This window comes from Engraulis encrasicolus, chromosome 14 (assembly GCF_034702125.1).
Source record: "Engraulis encrasicolus isolate BLACKSEA-1 chromosome 14, IST_EnEncr_1.0, whole genome shotgun sequence".
Lineage (NCBI taxonomy): Eukaryota > Metazoa > Chordata > Actinopteri > Clupeiformes > Engraulidae > Engraulis > Engraulis encrasicolus.
This window is the reverse complement of record NC_085870.1, coordinates 1,007,240-1,033,742: the sequence shown is the minus strand read 5'-3', so window position 1 is coordinate 1,033,742 and position 26,503 is coordinate 1,007,240. Positions and strand designations below refer to the sequence as shown.

The window sequence follows — 26,503 nt, the reverse complement described above, 5'->3', positions numbered from 1 at the left end:
GTGTTATTACTGTTGCACGGCTCAACCTATTATCACCCTGCCCACATAGTTCAGCCTTTAGCTAACGAAGCCAATTGGAGCCAATTTTGGTCCCCTAGGTAGGGGAAATTCTTTCTCTGCATTTATCCCATTTGGACTAGTGAATCACATTGAAGTACACACACTAGTCCGTAGCAGTGGGCTGCCTGCTGAGTGGTGCCCGGGGAGCAGTGTGAGGGTTAGGTGCCTTGCTCAAGGGCACTTCAGCCGTGGTCTGGTCGGGCATTGAACCGGGAACCCTTGGGTTGCCAACCCAGTGCTCTAACGACCACTGAGCCACGACTGCCCACGTGTGATGTAATAGCGTGACAGGATGTACAGTATGAGATGCTAATGTTGTTTTCATGTAGTAGTGCCCATAATATTCTACCTCTATGAGTGTGCCCCAAAGAAGGGAGGGCAGCAGTAGCTTACCCACACGAAGCAGCTAGCTAGCTGCCATAGCTCCATGCAAAGCAGCCCAAGCCACTGGTAGCTTCAGTAGTTCATTACAACGAATAGGTGAAGGTCCAGTCACTCACCAGAAATAAAACCCCATTGGGCTGTTATGTCTGGTGAGTTAGAATACCAGTAACACCAAAGCACCAAAGCGTGGTATGGTAATCTATGGGGTATAATCAAGAGGGAAGTGTGGGTCACTAGATCTACAAACAAAACAGCAAAGCGTCAATGATATCTGGGCTTCCATAACTCCCGTGCAATGCCACTGCCATTGACTTCAATATTAAACACATCATGGCAGTGATTGAAGACATTTCTAACCAAATATTAAGCATTGACATGTTTTATTTAGAAAGAACAGAATTTCAACTGATTTGATGTGACCCAAATTTCTTTCTTTTTTTTTTTTTAAGACAATGGTGATTTCACAATATCTCAATATTCTAATTTTTTGAGATACTTAATTCCTGTTTTTTTTTTTTGAGCTGGAATCCCAAAACCAGTCTAGTGCAGAAGGAAGAACATCCAGAGAAGAACATACTTCATTATTGAAACACGGTAGACCGACTACCGTGATTCATTGATGTTCTCTCTTTAGTTTAGTCTGAGATACTGTATAAGCCTAAAGTTGAATTAACTTTCAGCAGAGCCACTTACTTTTGGCTTGTGTACAGTACACTGTTAAAAAATACCAGCTGCCAGAATTCCAAGTTAATTTTAATCCTTATTGTAAGTTGTGTGAAGGTTTGAATTGCAGAACACACACACACAACTCCACACAGCTTACAATTAAGAGAAATTACCTTGTAATTAAGCTGGTAAACTTGTGATTTCAACGCTGTTGCCATTGCAGTGTGTAGCAGAATAAATTAACTAAAGTTATCGTGACTTATCGCTGATGTTTTTTGCGGCGTACGACAAGGGCCCCTAAACATCGCTTGGCCCTCTGACACAGTAGCATACAGCAGTGTGATCCTCATCTTTGTGTTATTAGTTCAAGGCCACTGTAGGATTGTGGCACTATCACTTTCAGTTTTATCAGTTCCTTTAAAATGTCACTAGGTGGCGGCACCTGTATGGAGGAGTCAGAGCCGGCTCTGGGAGAAGAGGCAAGTTACATGTAATAAACCAGTCTAGTGCAGAAGTTCCTAAACTTTACCATGACAAGGCCCCCCATATATTGGTAGACTGCAGCCAATGCCTCCCCTTACAAGGCTCGTGCTATACTATTTTTTCTGCACTATTTTTTTCTATCACAACCATAGTCTATGTGTGTGTGTCAGCATCCCATTAGGATGTATAAAATAAAGATAATGTTCAGAGATGCAATAGACTTATTTCTAACTAATGAGGATATTGTTTAGCAGATGGTTATGTTTTGGTTTATTTTGGTACGCGTTAATTAATCAATTGATGATTTATTTTGTTGTGCTATTGGCTTACTATTTCTGCCAACCTGCCGTGAAGCGTGGCACCCCTCCCCTGGGCAATATGGCCCCCACTTAGAAGACTACTGCTCTCATGGGTACACTCACCATAAGCTGTATAATGTAGGCCTATTGACATTCTGCAGCCACAGTTAAAATAAGATAATTTATATTATGATGGCCCTATATACTAACACACACACAGCACACACACGCGCGCGCGCACACACACACACTACTCACAACATGAGTCATCCGCTCTGTATTCTGAGTCTGACACACATCCAGAAAGGGGAAGGGAAGGCCTGGCCATATCAGGAAATGCACTGATAGACATCACAACACTCATAAAACGTGCTTCACTGCAGATATTTAAAAAGAGCTTCACTGCCCAACAAGCCATAAAGCAATAAACTCCATGTTTTCATATCATAGAGACAGAGCAGACACGTTTTGGTCTACTGACCTTCTTCAAGCAAGAAGCCCACTGTCCACATTTGCAGCGTTTAATAGCCGTGTTTCAGTCTGTTGATGCTCTTGGCTTGAAGACGGTCAATAGACCGAAACATCATTAAAAACATCACATTATTAAACGCTGCAAATGTGAAGAGTGTGAGGGCGCTTTCTTGCCTCTAACGTTGATGACCCAGGCAAGGGTTCCCCTCCAACACACCTGACCAAATAAGGTTCAAAGTTCAAAGTTATTTGCCATTTGTGTATAAGCTACTAGTCCCAGCACATAGTAACTCTTGTGCAGGCCATATGAATCAATAAATAGAATTACATAGAAAAAATGTGAAAAGTCAAAATACATTAAAAAGTGATAAAAATCAAAGAAAGAAATACAAATTTAAAACAGGTGGATCAAATGTTCTTTTTTGCCATCAGCCTCACTGTTGCTGGGAAGAAACTGTTAAAAAAAAACCTTGCTGTTTTGGTAGGAATGCTGTCCGCTCTACTGTGTCTCAGTTTGTATGTGCAGTTCTTGTGTTTGAGCAGAGAGTTAGCTGGATGAAGTGGGTCTTAAATGATTCTCTCTGCTCTCCTATGGCTGCGCTGTACATATATGGAGTCCATGGAGGGAAGTGCTGTGCCTATAATCCTCTCCGCAGTCTTGATTATTCGTTGCAAAGACTTCCTTTCTGCCTGAGTGATGTTGCCATACCAGACAGTGATGCCTGTTGTGAGGATGCTCTCTACAAGTCCTCTGTAGGCCTGGGTAAGAGGGCGGTAATTCAGTCCAGCCTTCCTAAGCATCCTAATAAAGTACAGCCTTTGCTGGGCTTTTTTCACGATGGATGTGGTGTTCAGACTCCAGCTCAGGTTTGATGTTACTTGCATGCCTAGGAATGTATGACTTTCAGTCCTCACCACCTCTGTCCCTTTAATGTGCAGAGGCTGTAGGAGAGGAGGATGTTTTCTAAAGTCCACTATAATTAAAGGTGTGCAAGAGTTCTACACAAAAGACAGACCCTTGGTCTCTATAAAAAGGCCTGCACATGGCCCCCCAATTGCTCCATGCGGTCAGAGTCAGGACAAATGAAAACATAAATGTGTGATTTTCGATCAGTAAAACTTCAGTGGGTCATATCTCTCCAAAGCATTCACAGAGAGTTAGATCTTATGCTAACAGTCTCATAACACCCATTGACAAGAATATAAAACAGAAAAGCGAAACTCTGTTATCCTTCCAGACATCTAACTTGTTTCTCATTGGACTGGGGCATTGGTTCGCCTCATTTGTGCTACATCATTTGGTCCTTGGAGAAAAATAATTGGAAACCACTGACTGACATAGACCCTTAATTCTCACCATTCTCAGCTAGTTGTCTGGGACAAGTGTCATGGGAAATAATCTTGGTACATGCCAAGTCACAAAAAACATCCAAAACAACAGCAAAGTGACAGTTCCACACACTTCTGTTTTGTCATCTGGTGCATCACCTGGAGACAGACAGGTAATCTCTACTGGAGAGAAGACACCGGAGCAGCACAGATGAGATTCTTCTCTTATTTTAATCAAGTGCACAACATAGAGACTAACGAATCGATGGACAAGCCATCTTCTGATGAGGAAGATTTACTTGTGCGGCTCCGGTGTCTTCTCTCCAGTGAACACCCAAAACAATGTCAGGTGGGACATAATTTACCACATGACAATTAATGACAGAATTATCGCTATCGTGAATTATGAATTAAATTAATCATTATTATATTCAGTGCTCCTATATGCTGTCTATGTAGAATGTTGTGCTCTGTGTGTGCGTGTGTGTGTGTGTGTGTGTGTGTGTGTGTGTGTGTGTGTGTGTGTGTGTGTGTGTGTGTGTGTGTGTGTGTGTGTGTGTGTGTGTGTGTGTGTGTGTGTGTGTGTGTGTGTACACCTACTCACACAAGTGAACAGATTTTTTTTTCTTTTACACTTGCATTTTATTCCTAGACTAGCATGTGTAATCACACACACACACACACACACACACACACACACACACACACACACACACACACACACACACACACACACACACACACACACACACGTGTACATTGAAGACATGACACGTGAAGGCCCACAAGGAAGTTTGGCCTATTTTTCCCAGATTTCCCGGCATCATAGCAGCCCTAAACATATAGGCCAGAAAAATACTCATAAACATTTAACCCAGAAAAATACCTAAACCTATAGTCCATGGAAATACCTAAACAGCCCAGAAATATAGCCCTAAACATGCACTTGACATGGGAGATAAGAGATAAGAGGAGCAATCCCACCAGAGGCAGTTCATGTTTACAACTGAGTGGGGACATGAAGGTCTTGTAAGAAATAGACTCTGACTGCTTTCAATCTTATTGTGAAATGTGTTCAGTGTAAATAGTACATCTAAACAGTTTCAGTAAAGGCATTCTGTTCTATTCTGTTCTGTTCTGTTCTGTTCTTTTCTCCTCTATTCTCTTTTCTTTTCTTTTCTTTTCTTTTCTTCTGTTCTCTTCTCTTCTCTTCTCTTCTCTTCTATTCTTCTATTCTATTCTATTCTATTCTATTCTATTCTATTCCATTCAATTCTATTCTATTCTATTCTATTCTATTCTATTCTATTCTATTCTATTCTATTCTATTCTATTCTACTCTACTCTATACTGTAGACCAGGGATGTCGATGTCATTTTAGTTCAGAGGATACATATACTATAGTACTGCCAATTTGATCTGAAGCGGGCCGCACCAGTAATGCAATTGCGGGATATTGCAAATTTGTGCTTCATATCAGAATCACATTGCTGTTAATCATGTAAATGGTGACATCCAGGACCATTCCCTGTAAATGGTCAATAAAAAAGGCAAACTCGTTCTCAAGTGCTGCAGCACCTTTGTAATAGGCTAGAGATTTCTGAAGTCTTTCCCGAGATTATTATTCTGAAGTTTTTTTCCTGTACAGGTCTGCGGCCGTATATTAAACCATCTGGCAGGCCGCACCCATATTGTAGACCAGGGTTTCTCAAAGTGGGGCTCGGAAGCATCCAGGCCCTCCGTAGGGGGGAATGATGAGAAAAGTTTGAGAACCACTGCTGTAGACCACGCATTGACCTAATTATAAAACAAAAACCTCTCTCTCTCTCAAGTGCTCTTTCTCTCTCTCTCTCTCTCTCTCTCTCTCTCTCTCTCTCTCTCTCTCTCTCTCTCTCTCTCTCAAGTGCTCTTTCTCTCTCTCTCTCTCTCTAAACCTACTGTCCTGCATCTTGGCATTTGCAGTAATGATAATGACGGGTCTAATGATCTTGAGATGGTTACCGAGCTGGCAATGAGCCACAGTCACAAACCTCCCTCTGCCTGCGGCCCACAGTAATCTGACCTCCATTCAGTACACTTAAAGGTACGCTGTGTAGGATAGTGGCCAGAGTTAGGTACTGCAACTATAATGCTGCTCATTGAAACTGTGCCGCTTATGGTAGAGTAGAGTATCGTTTATTGATCCCAGGGGGAAATTAATGGTGTGGTGGTGTGGTGATGTAGTGTAGACTTTTTAAGTGGGGGTATGTGATATGTGATTTCAAACAATTAGGCAATTCATCATGTCAAAACACCCCTTTTTGTATTCAAACATGGGCAGAAGGTTTTTTTTTTTCATCTCACATCAGAAGAATTGGGGGACTGCTTACCCCCGCGCACCACGGCCACTACACCACTAGCATGAATGTGGATATTACACAGTACCAAGGCCACTACACCAGTAGCATGAATGTGGATATTACACAGTACCACGGCCACTACACCAGTAGCATGAATGTGGATATTACACAGTGCTCAGTTCATTTCATGGAGACTGTGGTGCATGAATGTGGATATTACACAGTGCTCAGTTCATTTCATGAATACTGTGGTGCATGAATGTGGATATTACACAGTACCACGGCCACTACACCAGTAGCATGAATGTGGATATTACACAGTGCTCAGTTCATTTCATGAATAATGTGGGGCACTAGCATGAATGTGTCTGTGTGGCCTCTTACTTCAGCTGGGCCTGTTCACTGACTGAAAACACTACAGTACATTATAACAACATTGCTATGACACTGCAGAGAGTTTTAAGTAGGCTAACCGATTATGACTTGGTCATTATCATTTTGCATGTGGCGACTCTGTTTGTTTGTCTTAATGGCGTCAGGCCTCTCTGGAGGAAGAGGTCCCATACCTCAATGGGACCTTCATGGTTAAATTAAGGTAATAAAAAAACAACAACGAAAAAAAACAATAAGGTTATACAGGTTTTGCGCTAAGAGGTTAAAGTGTTAAATGGCCTTGCAAAGCAGCAATGTGTGTGTGTGTGTGTGTGTGTGTGTGTGTCTGTGTGTCTGTGTGTGAGAGTGTGTGTGTGTTATACTAGAGATAGTCTTCCTGTCCAGCTACCTACTACCTGTGTGACTGCCTCCTGATGACTGGGCGGAGTCACAGAGGGAGGGCGGGGTCACGGGTTGAGGCAGAGGATAAAAGTGACAGCCGAGAGGAGAGCAGAGCATGCCATGTTGTTATTGTTGTTGTTTCTGTGCTATCAGAGACCGGTTCACAGGTGTGTGCTAATTCCCAGGCAGGCAGCAGCAGAAACACATACAGTACAGTAGCAGAATTTAGCTCAGAGAGACGCAGCCAGGAAAACATCAGAGAGGTGAACTAAGGAAAAGAGAGAGAGAGAGAGACAGACAGTACAATATTAGTAGAGAGCAGATCTGAGGGAGAGAGGCAGAGCAGCCGACCAGAAGACATTCGAGATCAGATCTGAGGACCAGAGCATGGGGAGGTACGGACCACAGACTTCTACTATAACTATAGAAGTCAGTGGTACGGACTCAGCCACCTGAGGAGCATGGTGTTCCGGAACTCTACAGCCGCCGGCGACCAGGTAAACACCTTAGCAACCAATTATGCTGACACAACAACCAATTAACAACTCTTGAGGCAGGCATGATGCTGTAATATGTTTAGTTCATCATTTCCAGAATTCATGCTGCTCATTCACAAATGTTACATTTTTAACAAATGCTTACCGCTACCATCAAATTCTAAGTATTCATTATGACTGGGAAAATTGCTCTTTTCATACATGTAAAAGGGGGATCTTCTCCATGGTCCGCCATTTTGAATTTCGAGAAATAATATTTTTTTAGCTGCAAAACTTACTGTATTTTACTTGGCTTTAACATCTCTAACTGATGCAGACATGGCAAACGAATTGAGTTAGCTGATGTAGACAAACAACCAACAAATCTTAGGTATGCAGATATGACTTTTGTCAGTGAACCATGTCTAAGAAACTTTGCAACTACTGATTTGTGTCTATGTGCTTTATTATCAATCAATTATTTATCATCAATATAAATTGTGGACACAAAACTTTGTGTTTGCGTGCATGCGTGTGTGTGTGTGTGTATGTGCATGCGTACGTGCATGTGTGTTCAGGAGTCGATTCCTGATGTCCAGAGATCTACTTCTGCTAAGGCTGGAGATGAGAATGCGGAGCGCGGTAACTGGAACAACAAGAGGGAGTACATACTCTCCATGGTCGGATACGCGGTCGGCCTCGGCAACGTCTGGAGATTCCCCTACCTCACCTACAAACACGGAGGAGGTAAGAGAGAGATAAAGAGAGACAGAGAGAGACGGAGAGATAGTGTGTGTGTGTGTGGTGGTCCAATCAGGCATTGAGTAATGTGTGTTTGTCTCTTCTCCTCTCCTCTCCTCTCCTCTCCTCTCCTCTCCTCTCCTCTCCTCTCCTCTCCTCTCCTCTCCTCCTATAGGTGCGTTCCTGATCCCCTATACCATCATGTTGGCGGTGGCTGGAATCCCCCTCTTCTTCCTGGAGAGCTCATTGGGCCAGTTTGCCAGCCAGGGACCAATTAACGCCTGGAGGGAGGTACCTATTCTTCAAGGTGCGATGCTACTCTATTGGATTTACCTGTGCAGGTGACATTTGGGACATATTACCTAATTGGGCTAACCCTGTACATGTCCATCCTCTTAGATAGTAAAACACACTCATTCAATCTTTTGATTTACATCCATTCAAATATCCACAATGACTTCCAGTTGACCTCCAAGTTCAAACTGAGAACACGTCATCACAGAACGCACACTTAAATAATTCTTAAATAATACTTGTAGCTAATCCTACCAGGAGCATTTCCATGACCTTCAGATCATAATAAACACATATAAACCGATGTGAAATATCCTTGACATAGGAATTATCATGTTGACCTCAATGACCTCTGATCTCCAAGGTCAAACTGAAAATATCTTCACATGTGAATTACAATTGTTGTCATTGGAGAAAGAGATTTATTTTCTACCCTATCTATGGTTTCCTGTCCTAACCCCTAATGGTGAGGACGCACAATCATCTAATATGGTGGCGTGTACACTATTTTTAACAGGTGTTGGCATCGCCATGGTACTGGTGGTAAATACATTTTAACACTCCCTTGTGTTTTTGTTTTACCCTTTTATGTGCTTGCAGGTGTTGGCGTCACCATGGTGCTGGTGAATACGCTGGTGTCCATCTACTACAACGTCATCATCGCCTACAGCCTCTTCTACCTCTTCGCCTCCTTCCAGTACCCGTTGCCATGGAGCTGCCTCGCCTGGTACGGAAACAACTGCACCTCCTCGCCCCGAGGTAAGCGGCCGCATCCTATACGTAACCATGGTAACTCGCCTCCTCGCCACGAGGTAAACAATGAGTCCAATATCGACAAATTATTAGTGCTTCAGACCAACAGGCATTGGAGTCACATAAATACGCTATACTGCTCTTTGTTATCAGATAAGATACGATAAGATTAAAAAACTTAATTGTGTGTAACACATGAAACAGAAATGTGTCTTTTGGTATCATGTCATTGAGAATATGTATAATGTTAATTGTACATATGATTAGTCACAGTAAAATGCATTCTATTGTATTCTTTTCTAACTTGTTTGTTTCTAACATTAGCAATAACCTTGATTGGGTTTGTTAAACAATTTTCCTCCCAACTTCTAGTGCCACTACTGTACTTCGTAACCCTCTCAATTTTATACTATTCTATTCTATTCTATTCTAAGTTGTGAGCTAACGTTAGCGATAATTGCCTCACAACTCCTAGTGTCGTCACTGTACTTCGTAACCCTGAGGCATTGTGTTTCCTCACCAGAGTGCAGCAACTTCAGCGGGATTGTGAACGAGACCCTTTTGAACGTGAGCATGAGCGTGAGTGAGGGTCTGATGGCCGTAAACTCCAGTGAGAACTGCACGCAGCAGAGCCTGCAGGGCAGCAGCCTGACCCCAGCTAGCAGCCCCAGCGAACGCTACTGGGAGTGAGTACCACAACAACACAACCTCTAACAAACAATTCAACACTCCCTTTATGGTTGAAGCGATGGCACACCTGCCCCAACATACCAGAGCGTTAAGATAACACACCGGCTTGAACCATCTATTGTTTGTGTGCATCACGACTTTGCATGTCAACTCGTGCTCCACAACGTATGCTGTATAGCAGTGTTTCTCAAACTTTTTTTAGGCGAGGCACCCTTTCAATTCATGAAAAATGTTAAGGCACCCCAGACCAACAAGCCGTAACATGGCATCGCAAGCATCGCAAGAAAAGTAACACATTTGGAGACGTCACACGACCTACGTTCGAAGTTGCAGCTGACTGGGGCGACCTGTATTTACTTTATTGTGTGTAAATGGCAGATGAAAGATTCCACTGACTAGCATTGACTTATCAATTTAGACAGATATGTATTATATTACATCATTTATTTATAAGCCACGTTTCCGAGGCACCCCTGAGGGCTGAGGGGGGCCTGCGGCACCCCAGGGTGCCCCAGCACCCCTGTTGAGAAACAGTGCCGTATAGTACTATAAAGACATCTAATTTTGCACTTCACAGAACACTCCAACAGTCCAGCTGAAACTACAATCATTCAAAGCTGTGACCAATACCCTTTAAGTATTGGATAAAAGTGTTAGCTATGTGCAATGATTACACATAGCTAACACTTTTATCCAATACTTGTGGGATTCGAACCCTCTGTGTGTGTGTGTGTTCTCATATTTGTCTAACCGCCTCGGCGTGTGTGTGTGTGTGTGTGTGTGTGCTCCAGTGAGATTGTGCTGCAGCGTACCCCCTCTATGGATGAGTCGGGCCCGGTGGTGTGGCACCTGGCACTCTGCCTGCTGTTGGCATGGATACTGGTGGGGGCCTCGCTCATCAAGGGCATCAAGTCCTCCGGAAAGGTACTGTGTAACTTTGTACTGTGTACTGTGTAACTGTGCGTGCGTGTGTGTCTGTGCATCCTCTAGTGGGGGCATCCCTTTTCAAGGAAATCATATCATCTGGAAAGGCTTTCATTGTGAGTGACACACAGCTCCCTAATGCCATCTATAAGATTAGAATGAGCGTGCAAAGCAACATGGAAGTTCGCAGGCTAGATGGCTTGTTGCAGTTCCTCCACAAATCATCCTTTTATGCATGTTGACCCCCCAGGACACCCTGCTGCTGTTGTAATGTTAACAGTGCAGTTCCTGTGGTGTCCTCTAGGTGTCCTTATTGTGGTGATATTAACAGTGCAGTTCCTGTGGTGTCCTCTAGGTGTCCTTATTGTGGTGATATTAACAGTGCAGTTCCTGTGGTGTCCTCTAGGTGGTTTCCTTATTTATTAACAGTGCAGTTCCTGATGTGTCCTGTAGGTGGTGTAGTTATTTATTTACAGTGCAGTTCCTGATGTGTCCTGCAGGTGATTTCCTTATTTATTAGCAGTGCAGTTCCTGTTGTGTCCTGCAGGTGGTGTACTTATTTATTAACAGTGCAGTTCCTGTTGAGTCCTCTAGGTGTCCTTATTTATTAACAGTGCAGTTCATGTGGTGTCCTCTATGTGTCCTAATTTATTAACAGTGCAGTTCCTCATGTGCCCTGCAGGTGGTGTCCTTATTTATTAACAGTGCAGTTCCTGATGTGTCCTACAGGTGGTGTCCTTATTTATTAACAGTGCAGTTCCTGATGTGTCCTCTAGGTGCCCTTATTTATTAACAATGCAGTTCCTTTTGTGTCCTGCAGGTGGTGTACTTCACAGCTACGTTCCCCTACGTGGTGTTGCTGATCCTATTGATTCAGGGTTCCATCCAGGAGGGGGCCAGGAACGGCATCGAGTATTACATAGGAACACAGTCCAACCTCACCAAACTCGCAGAGGCAGAGGTAACACATTATATATAATTGTCATATTGTATAGTTCAGGCATATCTTAAGAAGTTAAGACGTAACTTGAAGAACATTGAGTATTATATATATATAATAACTTAAATGGTATCGAGTATTACATAGGTTCTGTTTCACTCAAGAAAGGCTGCCAGACGGCTAGCCCAAGGGGCTGGAATATAATCCGCGCATGCGCGAGTTCTGAGGTACACTTATATCAAAACTTCATCACGTGAGTATGCCGCGCTACTGTACACAGTATATAAGTCCCAGCGCGGCATACTTCGTCCTCTTTAATCCCTCACGCGATCTGATAAGGTACGAATTGATACTGGTAACGAGGTGCCTACTGGCAGTTAGCTGTCCGAGAGCTGGTGACTATTGTTGCCCCTCTCCAGGCTATCGTTATCAGGCTATTATCCCCACCTTATTAAGGTATGCTATCGCCGCTTATAGTAACGGTGGCTTCTCCCTGTAGCTTGTGCTTTCGCATGTGAAGCTACTCTCGTGGAATCCCCGAGGCGCATATCCACCTGGAATTCAACTTGAGGTAAGTAATCTGTTGTTGTGGTTTGCTCTAGGGAGGAAAGAGATTACAGAGACATCTCTCTATATCTCTAATGTTGCTACGGGCACCTTCGGCGCCGTTCAGTAGCTCACTGTGATTCTGCCGCCACTCTCCCTCTTCTATCGAGTTGCTTGCGTGCATGAACTCTCCTGCAGGACGGCCGCGACTCTTCCTCTGTCGAGGAAGTTACTCGCTGGGCTCGTTGGTTCCGCAGTGGAATAATTATCCTGTGTAACAAACTGCCGCCACTCTCCCTCTATTGAGTTGCTTGCGTGCATGTTATACTCCAGCTGCCTCATCTGACGTGATCTCGTGCTGCGCAACTCTCGGCACCGACAATCTCATTCTCGGTACCGGTGAGAGATCAACGCTGGTACCAGAATTCCACTTGAAATTCAACTTGAAATTCAACTTGAGGTAAGTAATCTGTTGTTGTGGTTTGCTCTAGGGAGGAAAGAGATTACAGAGACATCTCTCTAGCTAATCAACGCTGCCTGCCGCCGCTCTCCCTCTGTCGAAGGAGTTGCTTGCGAGCATGTTATAGGCTACTCCAGCAGCCTCACATGACGTGATCTCGTGCTGCGCAACTCTTGGTACCAACAATCTCATTCTCGGTACCGATGAGTGATCAACGCTGGTACCAGGGTCGGTACCTAGGGTGATTAGTGCTGCTACTGGAGTGTGAGACACTTAGTGCCCACCATCTCTTGCACCTCTGCTGGAACCATATCTGGTACCAGGCAGTAACAGTGCTATCAGGTTCATGCCTAAAGTCAAGGTGTGACTGAAATAATAATGATACTTAATGATGAAGTAATAATAATATTAATAATAACATTTATATATTTTAATATAGGTTAAAAAAAAAAAAAAAACGATGCCTGGATTCCAGAACTGTTCTAATTGCAACAGTAGAATGCCAGTGAAAGATGGACATACACTGTGTGTGACATATCTGAGCCCTGATCATGCACTAGCTTTAAGGGCAGGGAGAGCGGTCTCCCCTTCTCATCACATACTCTACTGAGTGAGGTGAATAGGGCTACATGAGATAATACACCATCCTCCCAGCCGTCCACGGACTCAGGTTCGATACCAGCTACTCAACCCTCTCCTCAGCAACTGTCTGAGACCTATGATGTTCTAGCAATAAAATGTCGTCTCTGGTGAAGGGGAATTTGTCCTTGGCATCTGGTCAACAGTGGTTGATGCACCAGCTGGCTGAGTGCCATACAGCGACAGTGGGCACAGTTTGCCAACATCCACGGAGCAGATAACGTTGGTTTTTGGCAACTATTTTGCGATGGATGACTATTGCTGCTCTCGTCCTCCCTCCTACAGCTCTTGTGGGGAAGGTGGCCCTGCCGCACGTTTTCTCCCACACTCAATTGGAGGTGTGGGAAATGTGTTCTCCCAGTTCTTGGGTTGTTTCAACGGTAAGGTTTGGTTACCGGCTACAGTTCAGGCGCCGCCCACCCATGTTCAAGGGTGTTCTTGTTTCTCATCAGCCAGACCCAGAGCGGCAGCTGGCCTTACAGAGGAGATAAATACTCTGTTAAGGAAAGGAGCAATAAGGGAGTTAAGTCGCAACGAACGGCGGAGTGGCTTTTATTTGAGCTACTTCCTAGTTCCGAAACTAGATGGTGGATTCCGTGCAATACTAGACCTAAGGCCACTAAACCAGTATTTACGCCCGTTGCATTTCAAATGCTGTCACTGACCCAAATCTGTCAATCGATTCAGTGCGGGGATTGGTTCACGAGTATAGGCTTCAGAGGTGCCTATTTCCACATTGCAGTCCACCCTGCTCATCGCCAGTTTCTCCGATTGCGTTGGAGGACAGAACTTTCGAGTTCAACGTCCTTCCCTTCGGCCTATCCCATTCACAAAATACATGGACACAGCCTTGAGCCCGCTGTGTCAGAGGGGCGTCAGAGTCAATTATCTATCTCAATTACGACTGGTTAAAATGTTCCCAGTAGAGTCAGCAGGCAGGGCAGGACACAGCAATGGTAATGGAATACTTACAAATGTTGGGCCTGTCTCTCAATTCAGACAAGAGCCAACTGCCTCCCTCACAACAAATCACTTTCCTTGGAGTGAAACTGGACTCTGACGATGGTGGCATGTCTCTCGGATCAGGAGGTTATTGCCCTGAAACAATGCCGGTCACAGTTCATGGGACGGAGGAATGTGCATGCTCACCAGTGTCAGAGGCTGCTGGGCCTCATGGCTGCTGCATCCTAGGTGGTACGCCTTGGCCTTCTAGATATGGGTCCAGTGCAAAGTGGTACCTGCCCAAGTACACCCAGTACTGGACAGGGGAAAATCTGTCCCTCTGCCACCTGTGTGCCTATGAGCCCTCCAATAGTGGGCCATACCCCAGAATTTGTGCAGAGGTGTACGACTAGGCAGAATCTACCAGCGCAAAGTTCTGACCACAGACGCATCGCTGTCAGGCTGGAGGGCAGTCTTGAATGATGTAGGAGCCAGAGGAGTGTTGGAAAACTGTCCACATAAATATTCTCGAGTTGAGACTGATATATCTTGCCCTCCGGCACTTTTTGCCAGTACTCCAGAACAAGAGTGTCTTAATTTGAACAGACAACATGTCAGCCATAGCATATGTGACCGCCAGGGAGGCCTGAGGTCCCAGGCGTTACGCAACATGGCCCGGGAACTCCTCCTCTAAGCAGGCACTCGACTCCACTCGATCAGAGCAGTGCACCTGCCGGGCACTCTGAACACAGCAGCATACCTGCTGTCAAGGGGTAAGCCACACCCAAGTGAATGGCGATTGCACCCGGAAACAATGCATCTGATCTGGGTTCATTTTGGGAAGGCACACAGCAATCTTTTCGCCTCAAGGGAGTCGACCCACTGTCCACTCTGGTTTTCCTTAAACCAAGACGACGCACCACTGGGGGTGGACGATCTTCCCCCCTCTCTCCATGATTCCTGGAGAAGACCAGGAAGGAGAACCTGAGAGTTGTCTTAATGGCTCCATTTCGCCCCCATGTGCCATGGTTTGCAGAGATTCAGACCCTCCTCTCGAGCACCCCATGGCAACTCCCATTGCGCAAGGGGAGAGTTGTGGCACCTGACACCAGCCGCCCTAAATTTGTGGGTCTGGCCGTTAGAAGGGACACCCTCCTCGCTCGGGGGTTGTTATTCTCAGTTACAAGAACCTTGCAGTGTGCTAGGGCCCCATCGACAAGAGCTGTGTACTCTTAAAGATGGGCAGCCTTCAAAGCATGGTGCGAACAGTGGCATGAGTGCCCCCGGTCCTGCCCTCTAGCTTCAGTCCTGGAATTCTTGCAAAAGAAACTTGGTGAAGGCAAGTCCCCTTCAAAGCTAAAGGTTTTTCTCTCTGCAATATCCGCCTGCCATAAGCGAGTAGATGGCAAAACGCTCGGAGCTAATCCTCTGTCTATCCAATTCATGAGAGGAGCTCAAAGACTGCGCCCAAGGAGGCTTCAATCTGTGCCGCCATGGCAGTTCCACATTGTCCTCAGTGCTCTGGCGAAACCCCCATTCGAGCCCGTTGGGAGTATCAACCTAAAATGGCTGTCTCAGAAGGCGATTTTTCTTCTCGCCATCACCTCAGCGAAGCGTATTGGAGAGCTACATGCGCTGTCCACTCATCCTGACTGCTTCCATGTTCAGCCAGAAGGCACCGGTGTGGTCCTACGCCCTAATACAGACTTTATGCCGAAGATTCTTTCAACACAGAATCTCAACCAGGCGATTGTGTTGGACTCCTACCGCCCTCCTAACTCTGAGCCACCTCATGGTCGCTCCTGAAGGGAGTCCTTTTACAAGAGGTTGCCCGGTGGCCTGCTGGGCTTCACCGTCGATCTTCACAAGGTTCTATAACCTCAACATGTTATCTCCCACATCCTTTGGGAATTCGGTTCTAAGCTTGTGACAGATGGTCACATATTCGACTGTGTTTAACTTGAGTTCTGTTAACCAGTCACTCTAGCCCTGTTGGCATGTGGACATTCAATAAGGGTCTTTGACTCTTGCATTGTCCAGTGTCTTTATTCAATTGTCGTATGGTTGTCCGCCGCGACGTTTGGGCATACATATTCCAGCCCCTTGGGCTAGCCGTCTGGCAGCCTTTCTTGAGTGAAACAGAACGTTGGGTTACGGATGTAACCTTGGTTCTGTGAAGGAAAGAAAGGCTGCCAGACTTCGTCGTCGCTCTGGACTTCGCGTTCAGGATTTTTATGAGGACGAAGTATGCCGCGCTGGGACTTATATACTGTATACGGTAGAGGTGCTCCGATTGCTCGGCTGCCGATCATGACCGGCAGATAATGGCCAAAAATAGCCTGATCGGTGATCGGAAAAACATGCCGATCAAAAAACCGATCGAGAGATATTAAATTCCTCACGCAACCATTTGCCTTTACACCTGGCGCTGCATGTAGGCGCTGGCTCTGCACAGCTGCAACTGCACCAAAAGAAGGCATCTTTGCTTGTCTATAACTTTTCGCCATTCCCCCCTTCATTTCCACCATTCATAACCATATCTGCATCAACAATGATCTGATTTTCCGATCCATGCGCCGTTAACCTGACAATGTAATTTGCGATTGAGTAGGCTACTCGCCAGTGAGCCATGTTACGTTATAACCTGTGTAGTTGCCTTGGTCAGCACGCGACAACTTCACGTTGTCAGCACAAACATGTCAATTATTGTTTTCAAAGTTGTAATTGGCAGTCAGTCGATTAGTTTGATAGTCGCTGAAACACCAAACGGCGACAGATGTGGTTAAAACTTGAGAGAGAGATTCAGAACGGTAGTGGCACTGCAACTGTGGACGCTGACAGAGAGGGGAGGGGCTCTCCTCACGAGGCTGCTCATTTAAAGCGACAGGTTGTTTTTTTCTCGTATGTGGAAGACTAGGCTATTTGATGTAATGTTTCAGTTTCAATTCAATCTTAAATAGTTTAGTTATTCTATGCAATAACTTATACATTGATTAATACTGTAGACTGTATTACCAACACTAGTCTGAAAGATAATAATAATATTAATAATAATAATGATAATAATAATAATAATAATAATAGCCTAATAATAGACATGTGCAAATTAAGATTGATTGGTTTATGGGCAGAAATGGTATTCAATAAGGATAATAGGCTATTAAAAAAATAGGAAATCATTTTTGTGATCGGCAATGATCGGTAATCGGCAGATAAAGATTTTTGGTGATCGGTATCGGTGATCGGACCCAAAAAATGGTGATCGGAGCACCTCTAGTGTACAGTAGCGCGGCATACTCACGTGATGAAGTTTTGATATAAGTGTACCTCAGAACTCGCGCATGCGCGGATTATATTCCAGCCCCTTGGGCTAGCCGTCTGGCAGCCTTTCTTTCCTTCACAGAACCAAGGTTACATCCGTAACCCAACGATATTACACATTACACAGTCCAACCTCACCAAACTCGCAGAGGCAGAGGTAATGTAGATATGATATATAATTATTTTCGCTAATATGTGCTATATATTGCTATACTGTATATTATTTTGCAATACAGCTAGTCTAGCGAGCTAAACCCCACAGCTGAAAGCTGACAGGGATCTAGTGTAGCTCGGAAGCCGTGTGGGGTCAGGATGAACGGTTGTCTATCAAAATCAAAGAAAGTACACACAGAAGAACAATCACTCGGGGGTCAAAATGTGACGTCCACCTCGAATGTGCCCTCTTGTGGTAGCATAATGGTTAGGTTTAGGGAAAGGTTTAGGTTTAGGCCAACCGGTACTGCGCAAAAATGTGCCGATAGAGGATAGTTTGTGGCCAAATTAACTGCAGCTGTTGGTCAGCAGTAATTGCTGAGGGTAATTAAGGACAGCTTATAAACATTCACGCTGTCCTATGACCTGTTCCACACTCCGACCCTCGCGGAAGTGGCATTGCATGCTTCCAATACTGACCGTAGAAGAAGAATAACATTTCCGTACTCCCCTCGCCATCATTTCGTACTACGCTGTTATGACGTCAGTAAACCCTCCTATATATCTACTCTCCTTGATCAAAATGCCTCTGCACTCAACGCCACGCGATAGGATGCCGCAACAACCAATCACACTGAATCCCCACATAACAAACTGCAGGGGCGTGACCTGCAATAGTTCCAGAGCCACTTAGCCAGTCAGCTGTTACTTTCCAGCCATACGCAGAGCAGCTGCTGTGTATTGCTTTTCGATAAGCTAAGTATGACATGACAGAGCAGCTGCTGTGTATTGCTTTTCGATAAGCTAAGTATGACATGACAGAGCGCAAAAAACAAAAAAGGTTCCGTCGCTGCCTACTACCCAGAATGTCATGCACCAGGTGAATCGATAAACAAAAGTGACGGCCACCCGATTAACATGATCTTTAGGCCTACTTTGACACTATCATATTGATATTATCAAAAGACATCATAATTGTAGCTACATATGATGTTGCACAAACCTTTAGATAGGTTAGTTTTTCACGATTTAGATATCTGTCCGCCTAATATTAGTCAACTAGCCTACGGTAGCTAATGCTACATGACATCACAAGCGTAACAAAATGTCAGCTTCGTCTAATGCATCTCCGCTACAGGTGTGGAAGGACGCGGCATCTCAGATCTTCTTCTCCCTCGGTGTGGCTACTGGGGGCTTGACGACGCTCTCGTCCTACAACAGGTTCCATAACAACTGTTTCCAGGACGCCATCGTGGTGTGCGTCACCAACTGTGCCACCAGCATCTTTGCCGGGTTCGCCATCTTCTCCATCCTGGGGCACATGGCACGTGGAGGAAGTGGTGGCAGGAGGTGTGTGTGTGTTTGTGTGTGTGCGTGCGTGCGTGTCTGCGTGCGTGCGTGCAGGTGTGTGTGCATGGAAAATCAGTGTTGGGGACTAAGAAAATTACATGCATCAAGATTGCATCATTTATTTAATGTGTTTGTGTTTGTGTGTGTGTGTGTGTGTGTGTGTGTGTGTGTGTAGGTTTTGGCCTGGCCTTCATAGCGTATCCGGATGCTCTGTCTCAGCTTCCTGTGTCTCCTCTCTGGTCCATTCTCTTCTTCTTCATGCTGCTCACTCTCGGACTCGACTCGCAGTTCGCCGGCATCGGTACACACACACACACACACACACACACACACACACACACACACACACACACACACACACACACACACACACACACACACACACACACACAATTGAAATTATTGCAGCCTTCTTTTCTGTGCTTGTTTAACTGTTTAACTTTAACATCCTGGGCTAGTCTGGGACTTGGGGCTCGAACCCAGTTCATGCTCACAGCACGATACCGCTGAGCTGAAGGTCCAGGCTGATAGCTCAGCGCTACCATATCTGTATAAAGCTTCGGGAGGGAGGCTTACAAATGTTCAGCCAGAGAACTCCGCTAGCTGGCATCCGTCCGTTACATGTGCATGTGCATGTGTGTGTGTGTGTGTGTGTGTGTGTGTGTGTGTGTGTGTGTGTGTGTGTGTGTGTGTGTGTGTGTGTGTGTGTGTGTGTGTGTGTGCATGTGTGTGTGTGTGTATAATGTATGTGTGTGTGTGTGTGTGTGTGTGTGTGCGTGTGTGTGTGTGTGTGTATGTGTGTGCATGTGTGTGTGTGTGTGTGCGTGTGTGTGTGTGTGTGTGTGTGTGTGTGTGTGTGTGTGTGTGTGTGTCTTTCAGAGGCTATCGCCACGTGTCTACAAGATTCCTTCCCATCATCCTTTAAGTCCAAGAGGGGGCTGGTGACCATCGGCGTGTGTGTGGTCCTGTGTCTACTTGGACTGCCCTGCGTCACGGGGGTACGGACTACTACACACTTCTATTGTATTGTATTGTACTGTATTGTATTGTACCAGATTGTATTACATTGTATTGTATTGTATTATTGTATATATAATTCTACTGTACTCTATTCTATTCTCTATTGTGATTCTCTTCCTCCTTTTGCTGCTCTCTGTCTGTAGTAAAGCTACAGTGTCTCACGCCAACTAGTCAATTTCTGACTACTTTTGACCAGACTGCAATATTGACGTCTGAGGTATGGCCGTGGATTCAAAATGTGATGTCCACCTCGAATGCGCCCTCTTGTGGTAGCATAACGTCACTGACGGTTAGGTTTAGGGAAAGGTTTAGGTTTAGGCCACATAGTCAAGACCTGACAAGGAAGATGTTAGCCTGATTAACATTGACTTTCAAATTTCTCCGAGATTTGGTCTGACCAAGAGCATAACAATTAACATTTCCCAAACGGCATTACCCAAATGGCCTCCCTTGGTTTGCTAAAGATTGTTTGCTTCCCAACAAAGTGGGAAGAGTTCCCGTATTTGCAGGAATTCAGAAAGTACTTGCATTGCTCTTGACCGGACTGGTAGCAACGCTGAAGTTGTTGCGTCACTAGGAGGGCACGGCTGGCAAGGAAGGTGTACCCTTGACGTCAAAAATTGCAGTCTGGTTAAAGACAGTCAGAAATGCACTAGTGAGACTGTGTTGTAGTAAACCCATCCCTTGACTATTGTGAAGTGAAGTGAAATGCCAACTGGGAAACAGTGTTAATTTTGTCAGCTTTTTAAGATTTAGTCTTAGTCTAAGTCACAATGACGAAAATCAATTTTAGTCTTAGTCATATTTTAGTCATGGCCTTCCCAATTTAGTCTTAGTCTTAGTCTAAATGACGAAAATCAATTTTAGTCTTAGTCAAATTTTAGTCATTTTCGTCATTTTAGTCAACACTGTACATAACAGAACTTCTCCACACACTTTTAACATATATCATTGACTGTACAGAATAAACCTTCTCCGCACACTGCTTCTCTTTTTAACATATATCACACTGTACAGAATAAAACTTCTTCACACACTGGTTCTCTTTTTCTCTATTTTATTTAACACTAGAACTACCACGGAGGGGTCAATTGACCTTTTTACCTAAAAGCCCCACAAGAGGGTCATTTGACCCTTTGGACCCCCTGTGGACACTCCTTTTGTTGTGGAAATGTGGCTGTTAGCACCTCTGTCACTTGAGACACAGTGTGTGTGTGTGTGTGCGTGTGTGGATCATTTCCAATGCCTGTTGAGTGCTGTATCTCTGCATCTTCGTTCCTTGGAGAGGAGCTTCTTTCACCACAAAATTCTTGAGGGAAGTGAAGCAGTAGTCCACATGCACTGGTATTTATCCATCTAACAATTTCCAGGTTGCATTCACATGAGTCGTTATGGTCACATGGCATGGTAGATTCACACATTACAGTTTTTCTTGATTGGTTTGGCTAATTTCTCGAAACTGAGATGACATTCTCAAAACAACACGGACAAATCCCCAAACCAACTTGCAATTTCCCAAAACAGAATGGCATTTTTCATTGCTTTCATCAGATATCAAATGCTTTGTACATGTCTCAAATGCTTAGTACATCTCTGCAGATGGATATGTACAAATACCCTTCAGTTGACACATTCAGCATAGATTTAGCACATTTTCCAAATAAATTGACCTTGCTTATCTAAACGAATTAGACAATTCTCAGTCTAATGGTTGCCCTCTCCAAAACATGTCACCATTATTTCATTGTAAGTCATCATATGCAAAGTGGTCTACGCAATTCCCAAAACAGTCAAGGACATCATATTTTAAGAATTTTATTACATAGTAAATGTTCAACAGGTCAGATGGTATTGTAACTTTACTAGTTAGTAGAAAATAATTTTACAACCGTGTATACTACAGTTTCCTCTGTTATTTGGCTAATTTCATGACATTTTTTCAAACGACATTCTGTTTTGAACAATTGCTAGTTGCTTTGGCATTTGTTCATGTTATTTTGTGAATGTTATCTCTGTTTGGAGAAATGAGCCAAACCCATGAGAAACCTGTGATATATGGGCATTACTTTCTGTATATGAATTTACAGTAAAGAAAGTTACTGATAAATGTCCTTGGTAAATTATCTGTGTTGTCAAACTTCAATGGTTTCACTCACTTTTTCATTTTTATACATAGTCGAAACTGTTAGCTGAACGTAGATAAAACACCTAACCATTTTGACTGGCAGTGCTTACACAATGGCAAAGGGACAATTTATTTTGGGGTACTGATGATATATGTGGGGAAGAAATTTAGTTTTGACACATGGGTAAACTGTTTTTGGGGTGATATGAGCGAGTGATGAGGATCCATGTAGTTATGCTGAACCATCCAGTTTATTTTGACAGAAGGACTAAATTAATGCAAATGAGCCAAAGCAATTGAGAAGGATTTATGCCATTTTGATGGTACTGACTATTTATATGTGAGACGGTTTAGTGCTGATGTAAGAATGAGGTGTTTTGGGAGGTATATGACATTTTGATAGTTATCTGAACTGTTGTGCAGAAGTGTAAGAATGTTTGGCCAAATGACCCAATGGTTATAGGAATGTCATCTCAGTTTCAAGAAAGAGCCAAACCAATCGAGAAAAACTGTAATTCAACCATTATCTGGTTGCAGTCATATGATACGTCATGATCACATGGGACATTCACAAGTTCATTGATGACTTATATGAAGAAAATGTGCTGACATGTTTTCAGGACAACCTTTACACTGAGAATCAACCAATTGGGATAGATCAGCAAAGTACATTCATTTGAAAATTCTACTAAATGTAAGCTGATTGTGTTAACTGTAGGATACTTGTACATAGCCATTTGCAAGGATGTACTAAATGATTGAGACATGTACAAAAGCATTTGAAATTTGATGAAAGCAATGATGAATGCCATTTTGTTGTGAGGAACTGCAAATTAGTTTTGGGATTTGTCCATGTTTTGAGAATGACATCTCAGTTTCAAGAAATGAGCCAAACCAATGGAGAAAAACTGTAACACACTGTCCGCCAAACTGCCTATCTGTCTTTGCTGATGATATCTTCGTGCAAGTTGCTATTTACCTGTGGTGATTTTGGAGGCTGACAGCCCTTGTGAAGAAGCTGTCTGTCCCTGTTTGTCTTGGCTGTTAGCACTGTAAGGTGTGACCCCCTCACCCCTCACCCCACACACGGCCCCTAACAGCCTCATTACCATAACAAAATGAGTCATTAGTGTATTAGGTAAAAGCCACCGGGTCAAATGACCCCTCTCTGGTACTTCTAGGTAGGCAGAAAAATCCTGGTAGTTCTAGTGTTAATACAGTGTTAATTTCGTCAGCTTTTTAAAATTTAGTCTTAGTCTTAGTCACAATGACGAAAATCAATTTTAGTCTTAGTCATATTTTAGTCATTGCCTTTCCAATTTCGTCTTAGTCTTAGTCTAAATGACGAAAATCAAAAAAGGGCATTGACGAAATATTTTAGTCATAGTCATGGTTGACGAAATTAACACTGCTGGGAAACTCCAACTCCCATTGTCATTGTGACACAGCATTTCACACATGGAGGTAGTAAAAGAACTAGAAAGAGTGAATAAGTCCCGCCTCCAGTAATTTCAATGGGAAATGCTAGGGTAGTGAATTCAGCCAAAATTGATCGATTTTCTTCCAAAATGGAGTTATTTCTGCCGCCAGTTTACTCAGCCAATTACGTTCCACGTTACTGACTGACTTACGTTTGACTAGAAAGTTATATGGAAGACGGGCATTGGATGCATGGAGGTGCCCAACCACAGACCTGTAAACGCTCACCCACCAATCATAAGTGGGGTCAGAAATGAGAATTTGTGAAAAAGGCGAACGAGGAAGTACCTTACTAATCGGCGAAGCTAACCAGCCAAATCCTGCCCCCCTGATTCCACAGCACACACATGTTCACTGCACACTGCACACAATGAAATTGCGTTTATACCTCACCCCTGCAAAGGGGCAGCCCCCAATGGTGCCCCAAGGGAGCAGTGCGACGGGGCAGTACTATGCTCAGGGTACCTCAGTCATGAAGGAGGATGGGGGAGAGCACTGGTTGATTACTCCCCCCACCAACCTGGCGGGTCGGGAGTCGAATCGGCAACCTTTGGGCGACAAGTCTGACACCCTAACCGCTAAGCAATGACTTTTTTACTGTATGGTGAATGTGTTTATGTATAGTTCCCAACAGGCATACACTCACTGTGAATATGACTGCCGCCAGGCTTGTACGAAATTCCGAATTGGGTGAATTTGAATTCAAAGCAATGCCATAGTACGAACACTAGGTGGTGTCATTACCTTGAATTTCTTTGAATTTAAGCTACACCACCCATTAAGAGTACATAGAACACCACCACCTAGTGTTCATATTATGGCATTACTTTGAATTCAAATTCATTCAATTAGGAATTTCGTACAAGCCTGACTGCCGCATCTACGAATATTCATGTGTGTGTGTGTGTGTGTGTGTGTGTGTGTGTGTGTGTGTGTGTGTGTGTGTGTGTGTGTGTGTGTGTGTGTGTGTCCTCTCTGCTCCACAGGCTGGGATGTATTGGGTGACCCTGATTGACCATTTCTGTACTGGATGGGTCCTGCTGTTCGTGGGCCTCCTGGAGCTCATTGCCTTGTCCTATATCTATGGTAATCTATTGCATTGTCTATCTATGGTAAACTCTTATATCTATGGTGGCATTTCAGTGCAACGAAATTTAGCACGCTCCTTAATCAAAGGCCAACTTCCAATACAGATAAACGCCAACTTCCGAACAGTTTTACTAACTCTTTTTGAAAATCGGACGGTCACCCCAAGTAGAACTCACATGCAAGGCTTCATAGTGGTGCTTCACCTCGCCTGGCTGTGTTTCCCCGTGTTACCCAATTGACATAAGTAATGCAGAGAAACGAGCGAATCACGAAAGCCTTTCTGTGGTTCGTCACATCAAAAGAAGGCGTTGCCCACATGGGTTTATGTCGACCCATTTTTCTAAAAACGTAATTTTTTTCTGCTTGTTTTCAAAACAAGCAACACCTGGTGGCCCGAAACCTAGCTTAGCTTAGCTATCAGTTGGTTGCTACTCTCAGATACACACAGAGCACAAAGCCTCATACATACAGCCTGCCCACTCCGGTCGCTCCATGCCTGCAGCTCGCCTAGGGGTCGCTGTCGAAAGAGCACAGCCCTGAATGGAGCCTGCACACCTCCATTGGCGCCACTATAGTGCAGTACCACCCGGCAGGGGCGCTGCCAGAAATGTTGGGCCGCATGAAAGATTCGAATTTTGGGCCCCCTTAAGGGCCCCTCTCAGTGCTTGGGCCCCTTTAAGGGCTCCTATCAGTGCTTGGGCCCTTAGAATCTGTACCACTTTCCCCCCCCCTAGCGGCCCCCATGCCACCCGGGGAAGTGGTGACTCTAACCTTAGACGATCTCTCTGCAGAGCAGGAGGAGGGAGCCAATCAGAGACGGATATACACGACAAACTCGGAAAACCCTCTCATTTCTCCACAAGCTGCCTTGCTAGCATGCAAAAATGGCTTTGAACAAAGCAACCAGGACGTTTTTTAAACAGGACCAATGCATAACACATTCAATAACAATGGGCAACACAGCAATATTAATGAAATGACCTTGAGAGGACATCTCTACCAACTCAACATTTATTCTCCGCTCACCTGTCCCCAGGCAGAACTTGCTTCATCCAGGACATTGAGATGTATCAGTCTGTATTAATTAGCATTAGTCTATATTAATCTAGAATATGTCTTTATTTATCTCTTATATCTATATTAATGTCTTATTATTTCTTTATTAATCTGTCATTATATCTATATTAATCTGTACAGGTCTGAATCGCTTCATCCAGGACATTGAGATGTATTAGTCTGTATGAATTAACATTAGTCTATATTAATCTATAACATTTCTTTATAAATCTGTCATTACATCTATATTAATCTCTACAGGTCTGAATCGCTTCATCCAGGACATTGAGATGTAGTAGTCTATATTAATTAACATTAGTCTATATTATATTAATCTATATTATTATATGGTTGTGACGTCATCTGTCGAATGCTCCATTCATTTCAACGGGGCTCCCCAACGTTCGGACGTCTGTTATTTTTCGATAACGGACGGGTTGGTCTATAACAGACCGCTGTCAATGGCAACAAGACTTTTCACTGCTAAAGCGACTTTTCAACAAGACTCTAATCAGCTGCTGTGATAGACCGCACCCGTTGTCCTGGCTACCGCTGTCAATGGCAACAAGACGTTCACTGCTAAAGCCACTGGCTTGTATACAAGTCAGTGGCTAAAGCGAATGTTTCATATCACTCCGCAGGGGGTCCGGTCTTTTGTCACTCTAATCAGCTGCTCTGATAGACAACACCTGTTGTCCTG

General features: G+C 44.2%; 1 pseudogene; it reads left to right on the top strand.

Annotated features, from left to right (window-relative positions):
- The first annotated feature begins 7,266 nt into the window (after positions 1-7,266).
- LOC134462929 (sodium- and chloride-dependent neutral and basic amino acid transporter B(0+)-like) overlaps positions 7,267-26,503 on the top strand; it is a 21,388-nt pseudogene continuing 2,151 nt past the window's right edge.